This window comes from Patella vulgata, chromosome 5 (assembly GCF_932274485.2).
Source record: "Patella vulgata chromosome 5, xgPatVulg1.2, whole genome shotgun sequence".
In the NCBI taxonomy this organism is placed as follows: Eukaryota; Metazoa; Mollusca; class Gastropoda; family Patellidae; genus Patella; species Patella vulgata.
This window is the reverse complement of record NC_065883.2, coordinates 23,174,367-23,197,316: the sequence shown is the minus strand read 5'-3', so window position 1 is coordinate 23,197,316 and position 22,950 is coordinate 23,174,367. Positions and strand designations below refer to the sequence as shown.

The following is a 22,950-nucleotide window of genomic DNA, read 5'->3' as shown; positions in this document are numbered from 1 at the left end:
AATGGTTATTGCCAGTAATTATTAATGTATGTCGGCGACAGCTAACAATTAGCACTAGATAGTCCTTATCTGGATGGATTTTGCCAAAGCCTAGACTACGTGTAGGAACTTATTGTCATTTTATCAATTCCCAAATGTATAAGTTGAGGATTTCAGACGACAGCTAACGAGCTTTTTCAAATGAAATGGAATGAAATGGTGCTTAACATGCTACTTTTCTGCACCGACCGGGATAATGAAGACAAGACACGCTTTTAAAGTGCTACATTCATATCATAAGGTCACAGCAGTATTTCTAGATAAGAGTGTCCTAGTAATCTGTAATATTATTAAACGTCCAAAGCAACCATTCCTTAGGGAGTGGTTTTGTCCGTTTCGTCTCAGAGCACTAATCGTGGACTTGACATTTCGGGATAATAAGAGCTTAATTGCTGACAATATAATTCTCAGCGGAGAATCTACAATCCAACATAACGATTATATAGTATCTTGTTCAAGATTTCCTTCCACAATAGTAACTAAAAGGGTCTTTACTTCTATTCCATTTACTAATGAGTACTTTAGAAGATTTGTTGGGGATTATTGTAAGCTTAAATAAATATACTTCATATGAAAATTATGTTGTTCATATTGCCATACACCCAAAGGGACATTTCCCTTTATCTGTGCCATATTCAAGTAATATTTGTTTGGTATTGTTTATGTAGGTCATTTGCCTCATAACTGTTGACTAAGCCACTAAAACGGTATTTACTTTGACTATTAAAGGACAATATTGGTGCCAGTCATTATCACATATGTGATAGAGCTGGTTAAACACATTCCAAATATAATTTTAACACAGAGATCATTGCTACGATAGCTGAGTAATATAGGTTTCCTGAATCGGAAGTGACGAACGCCAAAGGAAAACACGAGTCATCCCTCTATATAACTGACCGATGTGACGAGTGATAACAGATACACGGCTGAATTTCTGCTCACTAATAATTCCTTCGAAGACCAAAAGTTGTTACATGGGACTGTAAGAGATTGAATGTCATTAGATAAGAGAACACTAGATAAATAGAAATAGTCCGCACATTCCCTATATTCATTCTATACCTCATAAAAACATGGTAATGCACCCACTTTTTCTGTTTTTCTTCTCTTATCTAGTGGCAGTCAATTCTTTTTATGAATTGTCAGATATCCTCTCACAGTCTCACACAACAACTTTTGGTCTTGAAGGAATTATTAGTGAGCAGAAATTCGCCCATGTATCTGTTATTACTCGTCACTTCAGTCAGTTATATAGAGGGATGACTCATGTTTTCCTTTGGCGTTCGTCACTTCCGATTCAGGAAACCTGTATTACTCAGCTATCGTAGCAATGATCTCTGTGTTAAAGTTATTTTTGGAACGTGTTTAATTAGTTCTATCACATATATGTGATAATGACTGACACCAATATTGTCCTTTAAGTTACAGAATGAGCGACATTTAACATGACATTTTGCAAGTAAAATTGCAGCCCTATTGCTATGCAAAACCAATAAGCATAACTAAAAGAAGTAAAACGTATATAAGACCAAATAAAGCACCCCTATATGTTTATACACAAATAAGATAGATTGCCAGGCAACGAAACATACTTCCACAGCAGCTAAATCGTCCGTGTGGTTGACAAGGTTGTCGCATATTTATTCTTTTGTAGATAATTGGGGGCATTAACAAGGCTTTTTCATACAGATTATAATTTTCGTCGTTTGGGGGTTCACAAGGTTCTACAAACTGAATTCGACAGGCTTTTTCGTTTTACTTATTCAAATAACGTATATAAATTTCATACAGATCGGATTATAACTTTTTGTCGTTAGAGCATTCACAAGGTGCAACAAAGAGAAACAAGGGCCATAAATCCAGAGGCAATTAACGGAAATTGCCCAAATTAAATATCCTTTGTTTTACTAATTTAAATGATGTATATATATTTCACACAAATCAAGGGATAACTGTCGCCATTCGAAAAAGGGCCATAACTCTAGAAGAAATTAACGGAAATTGCTGACATTGAATAGGCTTCTTCGTTGAACTGATCTAATATATACATTTCGTAAAGATCGGATGATAACTTTTGTTGTTATAGATAGTTCACAAGGTTCAACAAAGTGAAACTAGGGCCATAAATCTAGACCTAATTAATAGAAATTGCTGAAATTCAACGGACTTCTTCGTTTCACTAATTTAAATGATGCATATAAAATTTCACACAGATCGAATGATAACTTTTGTCGTTAGGGCGTTCACAAGGTTCAACAAAGTAAAACATGGACCAGAAGACATTAACGGAAATTATTGAAATTAAACAGACCTCTTCATCTCACTGATGAAAACAACATATATCAATTTCACAATTTAAAACAATCAGATGATAAATGTAGTCTGTGGAGTGTTCACAAGAAATTGTGGACGACGGACGGACGTACGGACGGGGGCGACGGCAATATAAGACCACATTTCCATGTGGGCGTATAAAACACACGAAATTTTGGATACCGAGCGACAGACGTGACAATATACGGCTACTTTAAATATGGGCATATAAAACGAATCTATTCTAGTAATTAAAGCGTTAAACGAAATAACAAGGACACCGTCTAGTCGTTCGGATGGTACGAAAAACCGAGGTCCCGTGTGCGCATTTGCGTGCACGTAAAAGAGTTGGAATTCGATCTAAGAGTAGGACGTACGTAGTGCCACTGTCCGTGCAAAATTTCCCTCGTCTTCATTAGCTCAGTTCGGAGCAGAAGAGTAGAACGTTAAACCCCATTTCGTTTCATTTCGGTAAACGAAATAGATACTTTCACTCGAGTCCCAAGGAAAAACGTTCACGAAGATTAAGGCCTGCATGGCATTGAATGATAATCATTGTAAATGATCACTTAAACTCACGCCATAGGTCTATATTGATAATTTCACCACAGATGTGTCTATATTTCAACAATACGTATTATTTGACATTCTTGAGACGGCTGTAAGAACCTGGTCGAATTGTTCAAGAGGGTAATTTATCGAGCACTAAATAGATAACCAAGTACAATATGAACCAGTAATTAACCCTTTATGAGCCTATTATTCTCTGGGATCTAATGACATTTTGTGAGCAATCATAACTGTATTAAACACAGTTCGGTCAAATATTGTCTTTACAGTTAAACGGGTTAAACGGTGTGTTAAAACTGTTAATGATAGTAGTTATTCGTTCAACAAATGTATGACAGTCTGACACGTCCTTCAGCAACAGAAAACTTTCAACAAATATTTTTGACATGAATAAATAAAAGTTTGTAGTAGGTACGTTGTTTATACGCCTAAAAAGAGAATTTAGTTTAAAGGAGCTAAATTGGTAATATTTTGGAGCTAGAAATTGGCACAAATGGGTCGCAACACATGTAATAATATAATAGGAAGTTATATAAACTGTTTTACATTCAATCGTTTCTGTTTTACTGTGAATTGTCATCAGTAATGTTCGGCGATATATGCCAGAAGTCTCAACCCAAAGTCAGTTTCTAGCGTCTGGTTATTCCAGTCAACATCGATAGTATCTATTGTGCATGCTCTACAAATAAGAATATGGCATTACCGTTTGATATGACGTGTGGAATATATGTCTAGCATCATTGAGCACCTTGTTACAAATTGCACTGAAACGCATTATGGTACACGATTCGTGTACCAATGGTAAAATGTTTATTTTGTCTGAAATATTGGCTATCTGAAGCCCATATTTTCCAGGTAAGATTACCACACCAATGCTGATTTAAATTACAAAAAAAAATCGTGTTTTCAAAGTCGAAGATTTTGGATGATATTGGGTTACGGACTTAGCTACTTTAATGTTGTATCATCCCAAACTTAGGTTGTCTGTCTATAGTTCGCCCCGCTTGAAAGTATGAAGTAGATGGATCCCTGTGTGTGCAAAATGATGTTGTATGAATATTTTAAAGGGGCATTATGGGAGATTAGATAAGGAGCTGACAGTGCTCGCTATAATAGTTAAAGATAGATTGCCAGGCAACAAAACATACGCCCACGGCAGCTAAATCGTCCGACGGTCGTCAAGGGTTGTCGCATATTTATTCTTTTGTAGGTAATTGGGGGCCTTTACAAGACAGTTCCATACAGATCAGATTATAAATTTTGTCGTTTGAGGGTTTACAAGGTTCTACAAACTGAAACAAGGGTCTCAACTCTGGAAGTAATCTACAGAAATTGTTGAAATTTGACAGGTTTTTTCGTTTTACTAATAATGCATATAAATTTCATACAGATCACATCATCACCTTTGTCATTCAAACGTTCACAATCGCCATAACTCTAGAAATTATTGACGGAAATTGCTGAAATTCAATAGACCTGTTTCACAAATTTAAATGATGCATATAAATTTCATACATATTGGATGATAACTATTATCAATCAAGCATTAACAAGATTTAACAAAGTGAAACAAGGGCAATAACTCTAGAAGTAATTATTGTAAATTGCTGAAATTCAATAGGCTTTTTCGTTTCTCTAATTTAAATCATGCATATAAATTTCACAAAGATCGGATGATAACGTTTTACGTTAGAGCGTTCACAGGGTTCAATAAAGTGAAACAAGGGCCATAACTCTAGACGAAATAAACAGAAATTGCTGAAATTCAATAGGCTTCTCCGTTTCACTAATCTAAATAATGCATATAAATTTCACAAAGATCGAATGATAACTTTTGGCATTGGAGCGTTCACAAGGTTCAATAAAGTGAAACAAGGGCCATAACTCTAGACGTAATAAACAGAAATTGCTGAAATTCAATAGGCTTCTTCGTTTCACCAATTTAAATAATGCATGTAAATTTCAGAAAGATCGGATGATAACTTTTGGGGTTAGAGCATTCACAAGGTTAAACAAAGTGAAACAAGGGCCATAACTCTAAAAGTAATATACGTAAATTGCTGAAATTCAATAGGATTCTTCGTTTCCCCAATCTAAATAATGCATATAAATTTCAGAAATATCGGATGATAACTTTTGACGTGACAGCGTTCACCAGGATCAATAAAGTGAAACAAGGGCCATAACTCTAGACGTAATGAACGGAAATTGCCGAAATTCAATAGGCTTCTTCGTTTCAGTAATCTAAATAATGCATATAAATTTCAGAAAGATCGGATGATAACTTTTGGCGTTAGAGCGTTCACAAGGTTCAATAAAGTGAAACAAGGGACATAACTCTAGACGTAATAAACTGAAATTGCTGAAATTCAATAGGCTTCTTCGTTGCACTAATTTAAATAATGCATGTAAATTTCAGAAAGATCGGATGATAACTTTTGGAGTTAGAGCGTTCACAAGGTTCAATAAAGTGAAACAAGGGCCATAACTCTAGACGTAATAAACAGAAATTGTTGAAATTCAGTAGGCTTCTTCGTTTCACTAACTTAAATATTGCATATAAATTTCACAAAGATCGTATGTTAACTTTTGGCATTAGAGCGTTCACAAGGTTCAACAAAGTGAAACAAGGGTCATAACTCTAGACGTAATAAACGGAAATTATTGAAATTAAATAGGCTTCTTCATCTCACTAATGTAAACAACATATATCAATTTAAAACAATTGGATGATAACTTTTGGCGTTAGAGTGTTCACAAGAAATTGTGGACGATGGACGGACGGACGGACGGACGGACGGACGGGGGCGACGGCAATATACGTCCACATTTCAATGTGGGCGTATAAAAATAGATAACGTAGATAGAATATACTGAAAATTTCATTCAAATTGCTCCACACTGAACCGAGATATTAGAGATTGAATTTTAGGCCTAGCCTCGATCATCATTTCTAAAGTGAAATGAAATGGAGTTTAACGTCCTACTGTTCTGCTCCTAACCTGGGCTAATGAAGACGGGCATACGCCATACAGTGTGCTATGAGGGAAATTTTGCCCGGACAGCGGCACTACGGCCTACTCTTATATCGAATTCCAACTGCCAAGGGATCTTTTACGTGCACGACAATGTGTACACGGGACCTCGGTTTTTCGTCCCATCCGAACGACTAGACAGCTTTCCTTGTCAGCCCCTCCGTCCTGCATCACTGACAAGGGAGAACCACGCCGGAAAATCTGGATGAACTTTCTCGGCCAATGCAGGGATCGAACACCCGACCTCCAGGCTAGCGAGCTAGCGTCTTACCCACGTGATCCCCCATTTCTAAAGTCGGTACGATAATAAACATTTCCGGCCTAAAGAAACACCTGCAATAGGCAGATTTAGCTCAATGTATGTTTAAGTGACAAACGTGTAATGTAGGCTAATCATTATGATGGGATACCTTTTGCCATGACACTGTATCCGACGGCAAAAGTTGATTAGAATTAAAAATGGGGCGACAGGGTTTTTTCCCCGTTCTGGCTTAAGATTTATATTCATATTAACCAAGAAAAGGGTATAATTCTATGCACTAGGGTAGTGAGATCATACGTTTAACTTATATTATTGGCAACGAAAGAACGTGGACTGAAGAAAGACTTGCATATTCAACAGAAAAACCGCTATGTGTTTCATGGCGTTTACAGACAGCGCGCGTGTCCGGTAGTTTTTTAGTTTTGTTTTTTTTTTGTAATTCAATCACGTTTGCAAGGTAAAGTTAATTCGAATTAACAATTTTAAGCAACTGCAACTCTACGGAAAGAGGTAGGTTAATCTTGATTAAAAGGTGCCAACTATCCTTCATGTGGCAAGTTTCGGTGGATTAAATCAAACGGTGTTCGGTTGGTTTTACATTATTCCTTGAGAACTGGATATAAAAAAGGGCCAGACTTGACCACACTGTCGCGTTTCATTATAGACAATCGGTAATATTAAGGCTTGTCTAAATGAAGCGACTTCAGATAACACAGGCACTAATTAGCTAATAGGACTAAGAAGTCACATTGAATGGAGTTTGAATGAAACTGAAAGTCTCAAATGGGCTACACATAATCACCACCTAATGTTCAGCGGATATTTTAATTTACACTATATACTGGTCTACACAATCGGTAGTAGGCTATAGTTATCGTCTACACTACGTACACTGGTTGAACAAGAAGGCAAGGCCGAGGGTTTGGCAAAGCTACAGTTTGTAAACTATGGCTCCGAGTCTAGCTCTTGTCATCATTGATATAACTCGGAACATCAAGACTTCGGTATGACAATGTGTTATTAACCAATGGGAATCAATATATCTTAATAATATATCACCTCACCTACGTTTTACACATTTGATTTCTCAAGTGTGAAACTTCTTGGACATTTTGTACCTCCCCAATTAAAGAACACTACATGGGAATCCATACTTATCTCCCTTTAAGATTATTTGGTTCGGAGCGATGTCTTAACAGACAACCCGAGACCAAACCTTCAGGAAATTAGTTACCTAGGAGGACAGAACCCGGGTCAGAATTTTCGTACAAGAGACATAATATCATTCATTACTGCCACAAAGAAATAACGTATAAAGATGAGTCATGACCTGAGATAAAGAAAACAAAAATTTATTCAAGTGGATGCCTTTTAACTTTCCCATAATTCGGATAATTTAACACTATTCTAATCATATCGGGTTTTCGTTTCAACATTTTTAGAATGGCAAGCGTGGATATATAAAATAGACATTAAACAAAGAAAATAGAAGAAAGTATTGGTTGTGTGCGTTATCACGCAAACCTCTTAGTTGTATATAATATGAGTATAGCAAATAAGCCAATCATTAGACAAAAATAAATCTTATTTCAAACATTAACAAAAGCCCAGGAAGTAGAAGACGAGTCTAATATGCCTGTGGGTCTTTTCTCTAACATTACAATAAGTGGAGACATGTTTCTACATTCGTAAAGTCGGCCTACTCTTTTTTATTTCTTTTAAAAGCTTTAACAAATAATAAAAAACACCATTATCGTATTCGAATGAAAAGAACAGAATTCTGTTGCGGAAACTACTGCCAGTTGAACTTTGAAAGAAAGAAATGCACTTTTCTATAAAGAAATGGAGCAATATGAGGTGCTTTTAATGAGCTCTATTCACGCTTGTATTTTATTTCTTAACATAATTACGGCTAAAATATTTTTAAAACTACAGCATTTAATGTTTTTATTCCCCATGTCATGCAATATCGTGCTAATATAATAACAATAAGCAATCACATAGGGTGTTTTTCCTTTAAAATTGTTCACTTTTAAAATATGAACTTAACTGAAAGATTTCTCTTTAAATTAGAAAACAATTTTGTTTTATGAGAATTCCTAAGAAATAATTCAGAAAGCCGTTTGTTATATTTCAACGGGTTTCAATTATTGTGCTTTAATGCAAAGGACGGGAGGGACAAAAATGGGGTTTAACGTCCACTCGACACAACTAATTGACAGTAGAGAATTCTTGTTTTGCTTGACAAGTGGTTGTTATGCAAGATACGCCAACATTTTGCAAGAGATGGACAGAGAACGAGATAAAAAAATATGTGATTTTGTGTACAATCAGCAGCCATAATACAGGAAATTACGGTCGGATATGCACGAACATCGACAGTATCCGCGATCGTTTGGATATAAACATATATTTTATGTTTAATCGAAATCGGATAAAAAAATTGTGACTTCTAGAGGGTCCACAATCTTGGTATTCGGTCAGATTGTCGCGAAAATCAAACTCAACCATCATTAGGTGTAACGGTGATCCATTTTAAAGTTGTTTTTTGTTTTGTTTTGTTTTTTAAATCGGATAAAAATTGTGACATCTAGAGGGGCCACAGCCTAAAGACGTGATTTTTCGTCAGGGGCCATAATCCAGGAAGTTACGGTCCTATATGCGCTAATATCGACAGGGACCTTGGTACTACATACATTTAAACTATTTGAGTACAAGGAGCGGCCATTTTGTCCGGAAGTTTCGATCAGATTTTCTTGAAATTCGAACTCAACCATCATTAGTGTGTAACAGTGATATATTTAAACGGTTTTTAAAATTGAATACACATTGTGACTTCTAGGGGTCCACAAACTAAAAACGCGATTTTTCGAACAATCAGGGGCCATAATCCAAGAAGTTACGTTCCGATATGCGCAATTATCGAAAGGAAACGATATCTTTATGGTATAAATTTAAAGTTTCATCAAAATCGGATCAAAATTGTGTCGTCTAGAGGGTCTACAAACTTGATATACCATACGGTCACACTATTTGTGTAAAGGAGAGGCCATATTATTGGGCATTTTCGGTCCGATTTTCACGAAAGTCAAACTCAACCGTCATTATGGTGTAACGGTGATATATTCGAACAGTTGTTAAATCGGATAAAATGTGTGACTTCTTGATGGACCACAGGCAAAAAACGTGATTTTTCGTACAATCAAGGGTCATAACCCAGGACGTTAAGATCCGATAGGCGCGAATATGGAAAAGGAACCGAGATCTTTGGGTTATAAATTTACAGTTCCTTGTTCATCAAGTCCACAAGCTAAAAAGGTAATTTTTCGTACGTGGGCGACGACAATACGTCCATATATAAATGCGGGCGTATAAAAATGCCAAGCGGTATAATTTTTGATTAACTCTTAAAGTATCTATATTTGTAACGGTTGTCACACTTGATTTAAAAACCTAATATATATTATACCAAACGTTTGTATATTTAATCGTCTAGCTATTTCCTTGGAGTGTGATTAAAGTAATGAAGTGGAAGCCTAGACAAATCAAGTCTTATATCAGACTGATAACTGGGCAGGTCATACGAAGGGAGCATGACCTCAAAATTTGGTTGATCTGATTCGTTTTTGCAATTAACGACGAGGCAAGTACTACATTTTCATTCCTAAAGGGTAATGGTATCTCGATGTGTTACGCTCTAAATCAATTCGTCAAATTCACGAAATTAAAAAAAAAATATATGTATAATTTCTTAAAGTATCTTATCCTTAGACCTGTGTAGTGCAGAAATAATTTAATTTTTCGGCGTTTTTCCATCACCGAGTTGTATCTGCAGAACTGTACAGCACAAACAGTATGCTACTGATAGAAAAGGCATTGTCCACAAACCGTCAACGCTGAAATCTGTATTTCCAAATACACGCGTTTATAATGGATACTGTTTATTTAAATATAATGACAATCATTTTGCGCTCAGATTTAAACTTTAGTTTTTATTTCCTTGTCCAAGTAAAGAAACAATATTCAACCCTTTATTCTCTGCTTTTTTTTAAAAAAAAAAAATAAAAAATCATAGTTTCGTAATTTTAAGTCTTTCAAATACATGGAACCAAGAAATTTAAAAATCTTGCCTCATTAATGAATGTGGCAGATATTTTTACTCTAACATTTTCACTGCAAACACCTCACTAGAAAACAATCATCCATCTGTCAAATAACTGACCGCTATAATTACAAAAAAATATACCCTATATATATATATATATATATGTTTCAAGTTAAATTTTATCGAAACTAGTTAAGTCATGCAATCCTTGAAGATCTTGGTTTTTTGTTTTTTTAGGTCTCAAGTGGTTTTGAGTTCCTGTTGCTTATACGCCATCTTTTTATATATCTCATTTGACAGCCTCACAAATTGACTGTGGAATTTAACAGGATTACGGTAAAAATCTCTCTCTAAACCTGTAAATATTCATTTAAAATCCTCGGATGTTTCAGAAGAGTGTCTGAGCTTCAACCAAACTCCGCCATTCGTTAAGTAACATCAAAGTCGGTGATGTCAACCAGCTTTAATCAGTCCGCCCTTTCAAGTATAAAAATCTTGACATCATTAAAGGGCTTTTGAAGATGTTAAAAATATTTGACATATTCTGGAACACTGTGGGCGACCCTCGTTGACTCTATTTGATATATAGATATAAAAACACAGTTTCTCGAATATATCTCTTTAAGAACTACATTTTTTGCGTTTATTTTTGTAAAGCAAAACCAGCGCTTTAAAACGATAACTATACTTATACAACTTTTTCCACAGCTGCAGGATGTGTTAAACATACATTATGCCAGAGCTAAATCTGCAAGTCTTTATTTAGGCTTCAGATGTTATAGAAATTATTAATTAGACCTTTATTTACATCACAAGCACAACATCCAATCTGTAGACCACCGGATAGCTTGGATTTAAACAGTCGTCCATTTAAAATTAAACTTTTAACTAATGTATTTTTAAAATCTGTCATCAACTTCAAAGTTTGTGATATATAAATAAGTATAATTACATAAACCATGTATTCAAAACAACGTATTATGGTTTTTGATGGCTGTGAAATATTTTTCCAGTATAAACACAGCTGGATCGTTGAATTATCATGGGCCTTTTCATTATTATCAAAAAAGCCACGGACCTCTGTGTACTTTTTCTTCTCGTGTATGCGTCCACAAAATATTAACTAAATTAAAATCAATGCAATTCTGATCAGGCTGTCGAATGTTGATAACTAAGCGTGGTATTTATACCAGTTTTTATTATCATACTTAAATTACAATGAAAGAGATATCCATTATTAATGTTAGTACTTACGGATTTCTGCTACATTGTCCTAACGTTGTGGGATGGTTCGTGATTAAGTTAAGGGTTCCCTTTGACTTAAAAGTGTTCAACTATAGTTTAGTAGCTACAGAACGAATTTATATCTCCAGCCACTTGAAACTAGAGATAATACTTAACTGGTAGTTGATGTCGTGTAAAGCGTAATCACGTAGATATTAATGACTGATTTTAATTGAGGGTTATGTGGACTAAACGAATAACAAAGCAGTATTGTACAAAGGGAAGGTAACTCAATTGAGTAAAACAAAAAGAAAATAATGCATCTGTTAAGCTTTTGATGCAGAACTACGATCACTTATATTAGAACAAAAGACCAATAGAGATGGTGGTTAAGCCTAAGGGTTTTGGGATTAACCCCCTTTGTAGTGTTGTTAAATTTAAGATTAATCTTCACCTTCTCTAAGTAGGTCATACATAATTGGTCACTTCCAATTAAGTTAACACGATTAACATGTGGGATAAAAGAGGCGCAAATCTATCTATACAACTCAACGGTATGATGTCCAAACGATTTCGAATAAATCAAACGTGAAGTTGAGTAAATAGAAATATAATAAGGTTCAATATCTCGCCAATACAATACTTTTTTAGACTAATATTTATTTTTATGGTTTTGCCAAACGGTGTTTCCAACAGTGTACATAGATGAACCAAAGTGAACCAAAGTTTTTAGTAGCATTTGAAGGACTAAGTAGTTTTTCGTTAACAACCCCAAAGACTTCACACAAGACAATCAGTGATATTTTATCTTGGGAATCCAAAACCCCTACCGCTTGACTAACTCAGTTTGGTCCCAGAATCTGTCCACTACTCACAATTAACCGTTAGCCCAGTCGGTGCTGAACAGTAGGACGTTAAACCCAGTTTAATTTAATTTACATATGTGGGGAAGAAATGTTCGGTATCAGGAATTGTTTAATTATTAGAAGCAATTGGTGGACAGCTTCCGGAATTCAGTGCTCACTATTGTCACAGATCTCAGAGGTAGATTGTCAACATGTAAATACGACGGAAAAATATTTGCCATTAAATATGTATTATGTAAGATTTAGATAAAGAGCTGGTTGTTCTTGCTATAACAGTTCAAAAATAGATAATGAATATCATTCAAAGTCCTTTATACTGAGAGGGGGGGTGGATGGCTGAATGGTTAGCGTGCGCGCGCTGTATCATAAAGTCTGTCATTGAGTCGACTGGCGTGGTTTCGAATCCCCTGTTGTACGTGGCAAGGAGTAGGGTCGCCTGTCCAACCTCGTGGGTTTTCTCCGGGTCCTCCGGTTTCCTCCCACTGCTAAAGACCCCTACGCGCAAGCGAATTATGTAAATAAAATTAAACCATATGTTAGTCCCGAAATGACCTAGTTTGTGTCGAGTGGACGTTAAACCCTATTTCTCTCTCTCCTTTATACTGACCGAAGTTATGAGTGTTAGAAGATGTGGTGTATATTGTTAATCATCGTAGCAACGGTACTGGATAAACAAGACTAAGTTTCAATTATCCATTTTATCGTTAAATTTGTCAATCTCGCGGGCGTTTTAATCCATTTAAATATCTGTCACCCGCAGATCTAGAGAAATGGTTATGGGATTTTCATGTTAATAAATGTCTAAATAATAGTTTATATAACATTTGAAGCCAAAAATAAAGACCTGCAATAGGCAGATGTAGCTCTCACATAATGCATCTTTAACCAACATGACGTCCTCGCTAGATTATAAACCTATCCGATAACTTGCCAACTTTGAACCATTCTTAGCTCAACCCGTTGTCTATGTTTGAACAGGAAACCCATATAATCAACGAATCTCAGAAAATCATATACAATTAAGATCAGGACTTACCTGGTCGAAATTTGGCCAAAGGATATCAATAACACACCAATACCAAATCTTCGTCAATAATTTTAACTTCCAATAAAACCTTTACATGACATTTTCGAGGCAAAATTTAACAAATCTGATCAATTATTTGACCATCCTCTGTCGTGTTACTTCAAATGATCTTTTCTACACAACATCAACATTGATACATGGCATATCTTATATGTGTCGGTTGGCAACTAACCTGTGTGTGCAACCATACACATATTTCATACGCACGACATCAACATGTGTAATTGACCCTTTTTAAATAAAGACGGGTTTGCACAGTGTTAGAAGATTAGTTGTCAGTGAGTCTAATGTTAGCTTAACTTGTTCACCATGTTGACTTTGAACATTGTCGCTCGTACACAAGTTGACACCTCAACGACAAAGACAAGTTATACATCTTTAAACTTCAAACAATTATTGCAATGTGTTATTGTCTAGCTGTCGTCTCTTCTGCGCTTCAACACTCCAAAACATTTTATTTTCAAGTAACTAACACTGCATGAAAGCGAGGACACACAATGTCTTAGAACAAACTTACTACGATTCTTGGAAACCTGAAGCTAGAATGTACAATGCACTTTAGAAGCTCCCAATTTGACTGTTCAACCTGCGCTCCAACACTCCAAAACATTTTATTTTCAAGTAACTAACACTGCATGAAAGCGGGGACAGCCAATGTCTTAGAACAAACTTACTATGATTCTTGGAAACCTGAGGCTAGAATGTAGAATGTACTTTAGTAGTTTCCAATATGACTTCAACCTGAAGATACAGTACACCAGACTACACATCGAATAACGAATTCTGTAACTTTTAAAATGGACTTTTCTCTCAATCATCAATGGCATCGGAGTGGTTTTCCTTGGGGGGGGGGGGGCGTTATACCCATTACATTTTGCTGAAGGGCATCATTTTAATATAACATTTCCTGGCAAACCTTTTGCCGAGTATACCGCCAATCTATCGCAAAAATGAAATGGGGTCTAACGTCCTAGTGTTCTGCTCCTACTGGGCTAATGAAGTCGGGCAGACGCCATACAGCTGTGTGCTATGAGGGAAATGTTGCACAGACAGCGAGCCAGCGTCTTACCAATTAAACATATCTAGAGGAACACCAATTAAACGTATCTAGAGTAAGGAGCGAACAATCCCAGAACATTTGAAACAAAATCTCAAAGCTCAGACCCGGTTTGGATGACCTATGGACTAATTCTGTGATAATTCGTGGCCCGACACTAATTTATGAAAGGGTCCGGACTCCTTGAGACTAGAAAAAAACAACCCTTGTAAATTAAATTGCAAAAGCTCTGACATGCAGAGCGTTTAGACAAACGACCTATCTTTGTCTCACCTACAATCAATGGGAGACCGTGGCGAAAGGTTTTGGACCAATCTGCACAATCCTATTTTTGTCAAAGGCTTGGCGTGGAAATTTCTTACAGATGTTGTGTTGATGATTAACGAGCAAGCTAGTTTGCAACCAATTGCCCAGAGCAAGGTTTTGTGCAAAATCTTATTATTAGATATGAAGTGGTGTCATTTTGTCAAGGGAAATTCTAATATGATATAATAATCTGTTTGTTTCTCGTTTTAGGTACAAAACATTGTCAAGTAGTTCACGTCTAAAAGTAGAAACTTGGTGCTGAATGGAAGTGTATTTATGGTGGCCTGTTCTTCTTAGACTCGATTCCGGTCTGTAGAAATACTAGCTCACGATACTGTAGTATTTGGATCGGGTTTTGCCTTTTTTCATAGACTGGACCGAGGGAGCAGAAATCAAATCTTCCAAAGGAGTCACCAACTGGCGTGACCTGTCAGCTCAAGTTAGTCAAACAAGACGATTTTCCTTATCAACAACGTGGAATAGTAACAGCAATTCGTCTTCTGTCAGTAGTGCAAAATCGACAAAGGAAATAAATTCGACCAGATCTCGACGGTAGAACCCACCATTCCGCAAAAAGCACTGTCCTTACCTTGGTATGATAAAGCGAGAGCTTAAAAAAGGAATGAGGATAAAACGAAACGAAATACTAATAATATTCTAAAGGTTGTATATTGGCTATGCAGCTCCAGTCGTACACATCTGATGCGATCAAAGCAAATTCCCAATTAGGGCCACTTTTAAAACGGGTGCCGACTTTGGTCTAGGTCATTGTCGATTTTCTGTGTGTTCGAAATGTGATCTCAGATATTCTGGAAAGTGTAATTTTACCTGTCCAGGTGACATCCTCAACTCCTATATACATATGTGGAAACATAGTATGATGTTAAATTTCAGAAGCTTCTTAATAAACGGGGACCTCGGATAAATGGCCACAAGCAGAATCATCGGCCGAGTTGTTTCAAGTAATAAATCATTGCGATACATTTAATATTAATCTAAAGAGTCACCAAAGGACGTTAAAATCTTTTAAAATCCATTGAATGTTGTCAACATCGCTTCACATCATGTAATTGTTCTGCACTTTAGGTTATTTATAGCAGCTTTGTTTCGATTTTTCCATCGTTTTTTTTATTATCCGGGGGTCTCTAGACGATTAGGGCTTTTAAAAAGCGTGAATTTGATAAACATTTGTTTCAACTTTAGACAGATTTATCGTGCTGATGTCTCGAGCTATCACTTATTTCCACGGTTAGTTGATTAGGATGAAGCAATAGTTAATGAGGAGAAGAATAAAAAGTTAACAGCACAGACAGAGTCCTGACTTCTTCCACTGGGTGGCAATTCAGTCTTTGGTAACTTGCTAAATCAAAAGAGATTGAGATTGATTAAGGTTGCAATTGAGACAACTAAAGTAAATAGAGATCCCTTTCAAGTTTTAAAAGAATATTCTTAATCAAAAATTCTCGCTACATGTATATCTTAAACCAAAGAAGTTTAAAGTAAATACATGTAGGTGAAATGTACACAATATGTATATGAAATTAACCTATTATGAATCTAATAGGTAGGCGAGAGAGAGAAATGGGATTTAACGGCCATACATCTCAGGTTTTTTAGGGATTAAGACGGTTTATATTTACATTTCTATGATTTGCTTGCGCGCAGGTATCTTGAGTGGGAAGAAAGTGCAGAACCGGGAAAAACCACGGTGCACTGATTAAAAGCACGATTATATAGTAGATAATCTAAAGTTCAAGCGTTAAGGGGGTGGGGGCGGTTTGGATGACCGAATGGTTAGCACGTGCGCACTGTATCATACGGTCTGTCATTGAGTTAACTGACGTGGTTTCGAATTGCCGGTTGTACGTGACACGGAGTAGGGTCGCCTGTCTAACCTCGTGGGTTTTCTATGGGTCCTCCGGTTTCCCCCCATGCGTTAGTCCCGAAATGACCTAGTTTGTGTCGAGTGGAAGTTACCCTCTCTCTCTCTCTCTCTCTCTCTCTCTCTCAACCCCACCCACTTTAGTAGAAATATCTTTTGTAGGTAACTGTTTAATTTTGTGCTAATATTTAGATTTCTGGATATTGATAAATTCTTAACAAGGGTTCTTTTACACATACGCCTTTTTTGTACCATCCGAACGACTATACCTTGTCCCCCTTTCAGGCCCCCGTCCTACACCGCTGACAAGGGGGAACCAAGCCGGAAAATCCATGTGTACTTTCTCGGCCAACACCGGAATCGAACACGCAATCTCCGGGTTAACGAGCCAGCGTCTTACTCACTTAGCTATCGCGGCTCCCAAATTTTAAAAAGACTAGACTCAAATAAAAAAAAAACCCTCAAACACTACAAGGGAAATTGCTATATTAATTTTTTCAGAAAGACTCACAATCCCAACTCTTGTAGCATACCAATTTCAACTCTTATAGTATTCGAATCCCGATACGCTTACCAACCCGATCAAGAGTGATTATTTATTACTCTTTTTATAAAATGAAACCCGAATCAACGCAAATTGAATATGGAAACAACATTAGGCTACAGTGATTTATAAAATCAGGGATGCTAAACTGAAATAGAAAGCTTGGTGATTGAAGTGTCAGTATTATCGTGTTTTCTGTGCGACTTATTGTGGCAGTCAATCGCATCGATCCTATTAGAAGTCAACTAAGATAAAAAGCTGGGGAGATAGTGAAACTGATGTGGCAGAAACCTAACAGCACGTTATCATGTTAACTTGTTGAAGTCTCCATCACTATTTCTAAAGGCCGACTTGTTGTTACTGTTCGATACTTTAAAGACCTCTGATATGCAACAACTTTGGTTTGGTTCTTTTCTCGCCAACGTCTGTATTAGCTTTCTGACCTTTTCCCTATTAAAACGTGTAACAACCATATACCATTTTACTCGATCAAACGTACCGTACTGTCGCAGTGTTCTCAATCCGTGCTGATTTTCACAACTCGGAGGCCAATCTCTCAGCCAGATACGGCGAATTTTCGAAAACATGAGCATGACGAATAATTTAGTAAACAAAGCCGACTCTTTTGAGATCAACACGTACTCGTATTAAATGATGGGGACCGCAACACGCACAGTAGCCATCAAACACTAGCTGGAAACACACAAAGCAAACCCTGGGACGCCGAGATGAAACTTAGACATATAAGTATCAAATCAAATGAACGGATCTGGGGACATGCCAAAGGCATCTACTGCCCGTGAAACAAACTATCAACCACTTTAGATTATCCTATATACCACAACGAAACTTTTATAATTGAGCAGAGTGAGTAAATCTGAAACTTTAATATAACCAATGGTTTTCAGATATTGCAAATGCATGCAATATGCGCTTTCAATTCCTACAACATTTGTGTCTTTTTCATCTTTATTCCGACTGGAACACATCCTCGCAAATAATTATCAATGTCTCAATATCACGTGGGTGATCGAGGTAAATTTACTAACTTTTTTCGCTTTTTATGAACATATTTTGTGTACAAGAGAAAATATAACCTCGATTATTTTATTTATAAACGCCGCTAGCGGAATTAGTATCAACATAACTCTGGTTAAATCGTTTGCCCATTAGTTTGAAAAAGTTATTTTTCAAACCCAAATTTTACAGGAGATATACTTCTGGTTAATTTCATTGTATACTGTAGGACACGGTAGTGAAATATCCCTATGTCACCAAATTCAGTCGTGTTTGTTTAAAGCAGATAGAGCTGACAGTTCTCGATAAAATAGTTTATATATAGATAATGTAAAGGTAATATGTTGAAACTTTCAATAACACGACAGACCCGGATGTCATTGCTAACGTTGTTACGATAATAAACATTTAAGGCATAAAGAAAGACATGCAATAGGCAGATTTAGCTGTTGCATTATGTCTGTTTCATAAGCAGCAGGACGTCGACCAAACATATGAATAAGACCCTAATAATTGCACCATCTCTACTTGATGTAATAGTATTTCTATCCTAGAATAGCGGAAATTCCCATACCATTGCTATATCATACGGTTGATAACACACGACTTGTTTCGGTTAAACCAATACCATAATATCGCTTAGTCACACACTCCAAGTCCCATTTTACTGGACTCCTGTGTGCTTAGTGTCCTATCCAATACTTGATGAATATAAAATACAACTTAATCACGAAATATCCGTGCTTTGTAGTTTCTGTATAGAAAGAAAAATGATAGAGATCAACGTCGATATCGATGAATTCCAAAAGATAAGCGAAATGCATGTGTCTTCAATTGGTACCCTTCATTTGAATAATATAGTTCAAACGTAGGGAATCTATAATATTTTGCGTTTTTTGTAAAAGTATAGTTGAGATGTATATAGTATATTACAGATTCTGTGTATAATATACACCTTGAAATGTTCCAAACTATGCTCAACAACTGTAAGTTGTGTTTATTTCTTTCGAAGTATTTGATCCTTATTTTTTAGTTCAAAACGTTGTAACTTGTATATTATTAACAAATTTGTCATTGGCACAATGAATGATACTTGTTTTAAATTAACCAAATAGCATTTTCGCAATTTTAAGGTTATGTGACAACCCCTAATCCCGCTGTTTAGTGGAAAATAATCATGTTACTCAACCAGAAAAACAAGTTTGGGAGACTTGATAATTATTTTAGCATAATATCATCAAATTGCATTAAATGCAATTCCAAGAATTCCTGATAGATTAGAAAATCACAGTCTTAAAGAAAATAAGCACCCTGATCAAATATATTTCATTCTTATTTCGGGTTTTTTCTTATATTCTTAAAAAATAAACAGAAACATCCACACTCCTCTGCATACACAGACTAGTTAGCTTGATAACTGTAGCTGAAACAAGCTATTTGTGAGTATCAGATATATTATGATTTGAAGCAAATTATTTTTAAAACATTATGGGAATTTTGACCAAGTAAACAAGGCTTATTCGGCGGCTACATGTACGTATGAAAGATAAATGCAGACGAAGAATTCGATTCTCTTACCTGTAATTGTGTTTATCCAACAAGTTTTAAAATGTAGAAAATGTTTTTCTATCTGCTAGTATTTCCATAGCCTACAGCTACCAGTGTATTGTTTACTATCTCCATTATTATAGATACAATAATAGACCACATGTTGTGATGACGAACTACACAAACAACTACCTGTTACTATACTATTCAACTCCACGTGCCTTGCTCGCGCTCTGTCATCCTCCCCGTCAATAGTTGTTTGTGATGTAAAGACTTGATCTTCAAGGCGCTTGTCAATCAATCTGCCAATCAGCATCTGCGCTGATAGTTTAATTGATAATAAGACGAACAACGAGATGGCTAACAGATCTCTATAACCCTAGTACACAGGAGGGAGGTCGACAGAATGTGGAATCAACACCCAGAGTCAAATAACCAATTCAATATTCATAAATAATTAATGTTATGTCAGAAACAAGGAAGGTTACGGCTCATCGGTCTTGTTTTCCATTATCTTTCAGACGGCGAATTACCTAAAAGTAGGCATTGGAAGACCAAACCACACTCAAGAACAGATACAAAATCAGAAAAATAGCAAAATATACACAGAAAGCACAGACAACGTAAGATATAATAAAAGTTATCAGATCAAGATGTCCATATTATCGTTATTTCAAGTACATGTAAGCGTCAATTGTGGTTAACAGCATACCCCACACGACACTGCCGACAACTTAATTACACGCTAGAAAATTGCAGGAACATGTAAGCAACTTCCATTTCGTTCGTTTTCTCCTGGTACCCCTCACTTCTAAAGAAACCTGCCCCCTCCTCTCTCAAATCATATAAGCTTGCTGTCTGCCCTTAATTCGCGTCTTCAGATGTTATAATCTATATACTGACAGAACCGAAACGTCTCTACGTCGCTGAATCTTAGGAATTGATTGTCCCCGTCAGAGTAAGTATACCATAATCCCAGTCTTTGAAGACGGAACACGTCGATATATTCGATATTATAAGCCGATATACTTCAACAGATTGCATCACAAGTCAATCTACTGTTGATAACAATCCAATTCGAGGAATGAAAACTTCAAACGATATTTCCTCAATATTTTTGATTAATGTTCTAAATGGACCATTGAATCGTTCTGATTATTGGTAGATAAGTTAGTACATGAAAGTTAACCATATTATTTCTTAACCTGGTTCAAATCCTATGACTACGCTATATGGCATGACACCAATATTTTTCACATAATCATAACAGTAATGTGCGCAGAGTTTGATAATATCTGTAATATTAAATAAATTTGTATTTTATTAAGATTTGTACTAGATGTGGTTTTTTTTCAATTGCAACACAGATAACTTGATTTACAATGTCGAATTCTTGATCGAGGGGGGGGGGTACTTTTTGCTGCGATCAAAGGGATTTAAATATATTTAAAAATTTAAAGTAGTTGACCTCTGTCTGCACGCAACACACCCGTTAAACATTCATAACCTAGATGTTAGATGACAGTACAGTACAGTTAACTTTAATAATCAATCAAATATTGTAACATAATTATTCTTCCTGTTTTACAAGTTTGTGGACCTGTAATTAATTTTATGTAACATGTTTAAGCAGTTGTGCTTTTATAGCTAGCAAATAAGAGGGTATATTAAAGTGACGTTATAAAGATTGTGTTTTTAAAATCAATTAACGAAGTTTCTTGATGTTTATAAAAGGAAATGAAATGGGGTTTAACATCCTATTGTTCTGCTACGTCTTACTTTTATTACGAATTCTAATTGCAGTCAAAGAGTTTTACATTTTACATGCACGTAAACATGCCCGTAAACGTGTTTCTTGTTGAGCCCCCCACTCTGCACCACTGATTAGTCCTTATGTCAATGCAGGGGCGTGTCCAGGAATTTGTGCAACCGGGGGGGGGGGGCGTCCAAGGTGGAGACAACGTCAAGTTTGGCATTTGATGAATTTGGAAGCTTTGAGACAATATTTCTGCTCATTTAGACGCATATGAGTCAAAACGGCGTTATTTCCATGAATGTAGGAGAGAATAGATATTCTCTATGCCAGCAAATGTGTGTGTATGTGTGTGTGTGGGGGGGGGGGGGGGGCTCCATCCCCTCATCTCCACCCAACCTCTGGAAACGCGCCTGCAATGTAATCGTAAAAAATTAATAGACTGTCGAAAGCATCAAGTTAAAAAAGACACACACTCATTTCCATTCGACTTTCAACAAATACCTCAATAAAGGATTGAAAAATATTTAACCATCCTTTTCCAATATTGCACCATGAATAACAAGCGGAGAGAAATCAACATCTATTGATGTGTGTCATTCAAATACAATTTTTTCACTTGATTAAAGTCTGACCTTCTTTTATGTTTTATCAGCAAAGATCAAAGGAAGGATGTACAAAAGACCAGAAATCGAATATCTTTGGTGTCATCTTATACTTAAACCAACTATCGTCACACGTTAAAGAGAACACCGATCCATTATTTGTCACAGTTTGCAGCACTATAGACATCGACAGCTATATGACAAGGAAAAAGTGGTATCAATGCTCCACAAACATAAATCATACAAGACATTCGTGCATGACACCTCTAATTAGATAGGGTATGAATTTCTCCTAGCTGAGAAGTGGTAAAAGGTGTTCATGTTATAATTATATCCTTTTTTAAATTAATATTTGAACACTGACAATATCAAATCTAGTCACTGGAATTGTTATAGCCCCACCTTCCTTGTATGTAAACGTGATAAGAAATTACTTAGAAACAATAAATACTGGAAAACATAGAACAGACGCACACATGCAGTAAGAATTGAAAACGAAAGATATATCAAAGTAGATGTTAAAGATCCTTATGTAATATAAGCCAGGAGGTGGAGCATGAAATTCATTATCTTACATCCTGCAAAAAACAATCATTAAATGCATAAATAATAATAAAAAAGAACTTTTTAGACGACTGATGTTATCAAGAACCAACTTTCAATGAATTGAACGATTCCTAACAATATAAAATATAGATGTTGAACAAAACTGTGGAACTATTAAAACCCTCAGG

General features: G+C 36.1%; 1 protein-coding gene across 6 annotated transcripts in view; it reads right to left on the bottom strand.

The window, feature by feature from the left end:
* The window catches only part of LOC126821980 (uncharacterized), a 43,556-nt gene that overhangs the window by 8,893 nt on the left and 11,713 nt on the right, over positions 1–22,950 (bottom strand). For 2 of the 6 annotated variants that reach the window (XM_050550678.2, XM_050550682.2), the window contains exon 1: positions 13,454–13,664. The exons of 1 other annotated variant lie outside the window; for it this stretch is intronic. The gene's annotated coding sequence lies outside the window, so the exon portion shown is untranslated. 3 more of the 6 variants (XM_050550679.2, XM_056101469.1, XM_050550681.2) reach the window with 3 other exon arrangements.